Genomic DNA, 6,698 nt, shown 5'->3' with positions numbered 1-6,698 from the left:
CGCATGGGCCTATGTGGGGCTGGTGCCCTTGGCCCATGTAGGCCAAGGCACACCCCCTACAGCCCATGTGCCCCCCCGAGACAGGTGGACCCACCCGGTGGACCCCCGGGACCCTTCCGGTGGTCCCGGTACAATACCGATAACCCCGAAACTTGTCCCGATGCCCGAAATAGGACTTCCCATATATAAATCTTTACCTCCGGACCATTCCGGAACTCCTCGTGACGTCCGGGATCTCATCCGGGACTTTGAACAACATTCGGGTTACTGCATATACATATCCCTACAACCCTAGCGTCACTGAACCTTAAGTGTGTAGACCCTACGGGTTCGGGAGACATGTAGACATGACCGAGATCGCTCTCCGGTCAATAACCAACAGCGGGATCTGGATACCCATGTTGGCTCCCACATGCTCCACGATGATCTCATCGGATGAACCACGATGTCGAGGATTTAATCAACCCCGTATGCAATTCCCTTTGTCAATCGATATGTTACTTGCCCGAGATCCGATCGTCGGTATCCCAATACCTCGTTCAATCTCGTTACCGGCAAGTCACTTTACTCGTACCGTAATGCATGATCCCGTGACCAGACACTCGGATTTCATGGCTTCTAGCCATTTGTCGGAATCCGGGCCCGCCATCGCTTCTTCATAGTTCGAAGGTTCACTGTTGTCTAACAACATGATTTCCAAGACAGGGTTGCCGTACCACTCTGGTGTGGAACGTGTCCTTGTGGACCTTCGAATTTCAGTAGGAGCTTGATCAGAAGTATCTTGATCATTATCATTAACTTCCTCTCTAGCCGGTGCAGGCACCTCAGGAACATCTTCTTGAGTTGCGCCATTTTCCGGTTCAGGAGGTAATGCTTCATCAAGCTCTACTTTCCTCCCACTTACTTCTTTCGAGAGAAACTCTTTCTCCAGAAAGGACCCATTCTTGGCAACAAAGATCTTGCCTTCGGATCTGAGGTAGAAGATATACCCAACAGTTTCTTTAGGGTATCCTATGAAGACGCATTTTTCCGATTTGGGTTCGAGCTTTTCAGGTTGAAGTTTCCTGACATAAGCATCGCATCCCCAAACTTTTAGAAACGACAGCTTAGGTTTCTTCCCAAACCACAATTCATACGGTGTCGTCTCAACGGATTTCGACGGTGCCCTATTTAAAGTGAATGCGGCAGTCTCTAAAACATAGCCCCAAAAAGATAGTGGTAAATCGGCAAGAGACATCATAGATCGTACCATATCTAATAGAGTGCGATTACGACGTTCGGACACACCATTACGCTGAGGTGTTCCAGGCGGCGTGAGTTGTGAAACTATTCCACATTTTCTTAAGTGTGTACCAAACTCGTGACTCAAGTATTCTCCTCCACGATCTGATCGTAGAAACTTGATTTTCCTGTCACGTTGATTCTCAACTTCACTCTGAAATTCCTTGAACTTTTCAAAGGTCTCAGACTTGTGTTTCATTAAGTAGACATACCCATATCTACTCAAGTCATCAGTGAGGGTGAGAACATAACGATAGCCACCGCGAGCCTCAACACTCATTGGACCGCACACATCAGTATGTATGATTTCCAATAAGTTGGTTGCTCACTCCATTGTTCCTGAGAATGGAGTCTTGGTCATTTTACCCATGAGGCATGGTTCGCACGTGTCAAATGATTCGTAATCAAGAGACTCTAAAAGTCCATTAGCATGGAGCTTCTTCATGCGTTTGACACCTATGTGACCAAGGCGGCAGTGCCACAAGTATGTGGGACTATCACTATCAATCTTACATCTTTTGGTACTTACACTATGAATATGTGTAGCATTACGCTCGAGATTCATAAAGAATAAACCATTCACCATCGGAGCATGACCATGAAACATATCTCTCATATAAATAGAACAACCATTATTCTCGGATTTAAATGAGTAGCCATCTCGAATTAAACGAGATCCTGATACAATGTTCATGCTCAAACTTGGCACAAAATAACAATTATTGAGGTTCAATACTAATCCCGTAGGTAAATGTAGAGGTAGCGTGCCGACGGCGATCACATCGACCTTGGAACCATTCCCGACGCGCATCGTCACCTCGTCCTTCGCCAGTCTCCGTTTATTCCGCAGCTCCTGCTGTGTGTTACAAATATGAGCAACGGCACCGGTATCAAATACCCAGGAGTCACTACGATTACTGGTAAGGTACACATCAATTACATGTATATCAAATATACCTTTGGTTTTGCCGGCCTTCTTGTCCGCTAAGTATTTGGGGCAGTTCCGCTTCCAGTGACCACTTTCCTTGCAATAAAAGCACTCAATCTCGGGCTTGGGTCCATTCTTTGGCTTCTTCCCGGCAGCTTGCTTGCTGGGCGCGGCAACTACCTTGCCGTCCTTCTTGAAGTTCTTTTTACCCTTGCCCTTCTTGAACTTAGTGGTTTTATTGACCATCAACACTTGATGTTCCTTCTTGACTTCTACCTCTGCTGATTTCAGCATAGCAAATACTTCAGGAATGGTCTTTTCCATCCCCTGCATATTGAAGTTCATCACAAAGCTCTTGTAGCTTGGTGGAAGCGACTGGAGGATTCTGTCAATGACCGCATCATCCGGGAGATTAACTCCCAGCTGAGTCAAGAGGTTATGTAACCCAGACATAGTGAGTATGTGCTCACTGACAGAACTATTTTCCTCCATCTTACAGCTGAAGAATTTGTCGGAGACTTCATATCTCTCGACCCGGGCATGAGCTTGGAAAACCATTTTCAGCTCTTCGAACATCTCATATGCTCCATGTCTCTCAAAACGCTTTTGGAGCCCCGGCTCTAAGCTGTAAAGCATGCTGCACTGAACGAGGGAGTAGTCATCGGAACGTGCCTGCCAAGCGTTCATAACGTCTTGTTCTGCAGGGAGGACAGGTGCGTCACCCAGCGGTGCTTGTAGGACATAATCTTTCTTGGCAGCTATGAGGATGATCCTTAGGTTCCGGACCAAGTCCGTATAGTTGCTGCCATCGTCTTTCAGCTTGGTTTTCTCTAGGAACGTGTTGAAGTTGAGGACTACATTGGCCATTTGATCTACAAGACATATTGTAAAATATTTAGACTAAGTTCATGATAATTAAGTTCATCTAATCAAATTATAATGAACTCCCACTCAGATTTGACATCCCTTTGGTCATCTAAGTGTTACAGGATCCGAGTCGACTAGGCCGTGTCCGATCATCACGTGAGACGGACTAGTCATCGTCGTTGAACATTCTCATGTTGATCGTATTTTCCATACGACTCGTGTTCGACCTTTCGGTCTCCGTGTTCCGAGGCCATGTCTGTACATGCTAGGCTCGTCAAGTTAACCCTAAGTGTTTTCGCTGTGTAAAACTGTCTTACACCCGTTGTATGTGAACGTAAGGATCTATCACACCCGATCATCACGTGGTGCTTTGAAACGACGAACTTTAGCAACGGTGCACAGTTAGGGGAGAACACTTCTTGAAATTGTTGTAAGGGATCATCTTATTTACTACCGTCGTCCTAAGTAAACAAGATGCATAAAACATAATAAACATCACATGCAATTATATAAAGTAGTGACATGATATGGCCAATATCATATAGCTCCTTTGATCTTCATCTTCGGGGCTCCATGATCATCTTGTCACCGGCATGACACCATGATCTCCATCATCATGATCTCCATCATCGTGTCTTCATGAAGTTGTCACGCCAACGACTACTTCTACTTCTATGACTAACGCGTTTAGTAATAAAGTAAAGTAGTTTACATGGCGTTCTTCAATGACACGCAGGTCATACAAAAAATAAAGACAACTCCTATGGCTCCTGCCGGTTGTCATACTCATCGACATGCAAGTCGTGATTCCTATTACAATAGCATGAACATCTCATACATGACATATAGATCATTCATCATTCATCACAACTTTGGCCATATCATATCACAAAGCACTTGCTGCAAAAACAAGTTAGACGTTCTCTAATTGTTGTTGCAAGTTTTACGTGGCTGAAGTAGGGTTCTAGCAAGAACGTTTTCTTACCTACGTGAAAGCCACAACGTGATTTGTCAACTTCTATTTACCCTTCATAAGGACCCTTTTCATCGAATCCGCTTCAACTAAAGTAGGAGAGACAGACACCCGCCAGCCACCTTATGCAACTAGTGCATGTTAGTTGGTGGAACCGGTCTCACGTAAGCGTACGTGTAAGGTTGGTCCAGGCCGCTTCATCCCACAATACCGCTGAAGCAAGATAAGACTAGTAGCGGCAAGAAAGTTGACAAATCTACGCCCACAACAAATTGTGTTCTACTCGTGCAAGAAGAACTACGCATAGACCTAGCTCATGATGCCACTGTTGGGGAACGTTGCAGAAAACAAAAATTTTCCTACGGTTTCACCAAGATCCATCTATGAGTTCATCTAGCAATGAGTGATTAGATGCATCTACATACCTTGTAGATCGCGAGCGGAAGCGTTCAAAGAACGGGGATGATGTAGTCGAACACGACGTGATCCAAATCACCGGAGATCCTAGCACCGAACGGACGGCACCTCCGCGTTCAACACACGTACGGAACAGCCACGTCTCCTCCTTCTTGATACAGCAAGGGGGAAGGAGAGGTTGAGGGAGATGGCACCAGCAGCAGCACGACGGCGTGGTGTTGATGGAGCTGCAGTACTCCGGCAGGGCTACGCCAAGCACTATGGAGGAGGAGGAGGTGTTGGAGAGGGAGAAGGAGGCAACCAAAGGCCAAGGTATGAAGTCCCTCCTTTCCCCCACTATATATAGGAGGGCCAAGGGGGGTGGCCGGCCCTAGGAGATCCAATCTCCTAGGGGGGCGGCGGCCAAGGGGGGTTTCCCTCCCCCCCAAGGCACCTAGGAGGTGCCTTCACTTCCTAGGACTCTTCCCCCCTCAAACCCTAGGCGCATGGGCCTATGTGGGGCTTGTTGAATCCCTTGGTTTCAACTTAATGTCTGTCTCAATGCTTTGTGACTTAAACATGATTGTGCTATTTGGAAAATATCGATGCCTTGTGCTAATGGAATCTGACAAGTCTCTAGTCTTTGAAGGGTATCGGAAAGATGATATGTATATGGTAGATTTCTCAGCAGGACTACAGATGGCCGTATGTCTTCTTGCAAAAGCTTCAGAATGCTGGCTTTGGCATCGAAGGCTAGGACATGCTGGCATGAAGAATTTGCACACTCTCGCGAAGAAGAAGCATGTCGTGGGCATCGAAGGCGTCAAGTTCAAGAAGGACCATCTGTGTGGCGCTTGCGAAGCTGGAAAGATGACCAGGGCCAAGCATCCCTCGAAGACAATCATGACTACATCCCAACCCTTCAAGCTGCTACACATGGACTTATTTGGCCCTACTCACTACTCTACTCTCAATGCTACTGCTTGTCTCTATGGCTTTGTCATTGTTGATGGTTACTCTAGATATACTTGGGTGCATATAATCCTCTACAAGACTGAAGTGCGGGATGTCTTCATATGCTTTGCCAATCGTGCCATGATGAACTATGGCGTCAAGATCAAGCACATCAAAAGCGACAACGGCAGGAGTTCAAGAACACCGGCCTCGACCTCTATCTGGACACTTTAGGCATCACTCATGAGTTCTCTGCTCCATACACACCTCAACAGAATGGCATCGCGGGGAGCAAGAACAAAACTCTTATTGAGATGGCCCAAACGATGCTTGATGAGTACAAGACTCCACGGAAATTCTGGCCTGAAGCCATTGACACTGCATGCCACATCATTGACCGTGTTTATCTTCACAAGCTTCTAAAGAAGACATCCTATGAACTCCTAATTGGTAAGAAGCCAAATGTAAGCTACTTCAGAGTATTTGGCGCTAGGTGCTGGATCAAGGATCCACATCACACGTCAAAATTTGCACTGAAAGCACATGAAGGTTTTATGCTTGGTTACGGAAAGGATTCACACTCCTACAGAGTATTCAACCTCTTTCACTATAAAGTGGTTGAAACTGTGGATGTGCGGTTTGATGAGACTAACGGCTCGCAAAGAGAGCACCTGCCAAGTGTGCTAGATGAAGTATCTCCAAGTGAATCAATCAAGCAGATGGGAATTGGAGAAATCATTCTAACTGAGAATCAGACTGAAGAAGAGCTTATCATTTCTGCACCTAATCAACCTGAAGACAATGCTCAGCCTGAAGACAATCCCCCAAATGATGACATTGATCAGCAAGAGCAAAATCTTCGTCTTGTTCATCCTCATGTTACAAATGAAGTTCAGATTGAGAAGATAATTGACAGCTTGAATGCACCTGGTCCACTCACTCGTTCAAGAGCAACTCAAAGAGCAACATGTTGGGGAACGTTGCAGAAAACAAAAATTTTCCTACGGTTTCACCAAGATCCATCTATGAGTTCATCTAGCAACGAGTGATTAGATGCATCTACATACCTTGTAGATCGCGAGCGGAAGCGTTCAAAGAACAGGGATGATGTAGTCGAACACGATGTGATCCAAATCACCGGAGATCCTAGCACCAAACGGACGGCACCTCCGCGTTCAACACACGTACGGAACAGCCACGTCTCCTCCTTCTTGATCCATCAAGGGGGAAGGAGAGGTTGAGGGAGATGGCACCAGCAGCAGCACGACGGCGTGGTGTTGATGGAGCTGCAGTACTCCG

Source organism: Triticum dicoccoides, chromosome 4B (genome assembly GCF_002162155.2).
Source record: "Triticum dicoccoides isolate Atlit2015 ecotype Zavitan chromosome 4B, WEW_v2.0, whole genome shotgun sequence".
Lineage (NCBI taxonomy): Eukaryota > Viridiplantae > Streptophyta > Magnoliopsida > Poales > Poaceae > Triticum > Triticum dicoccoides.
This window is presented reverse-complemented; position numbering follows the sequence as displayed.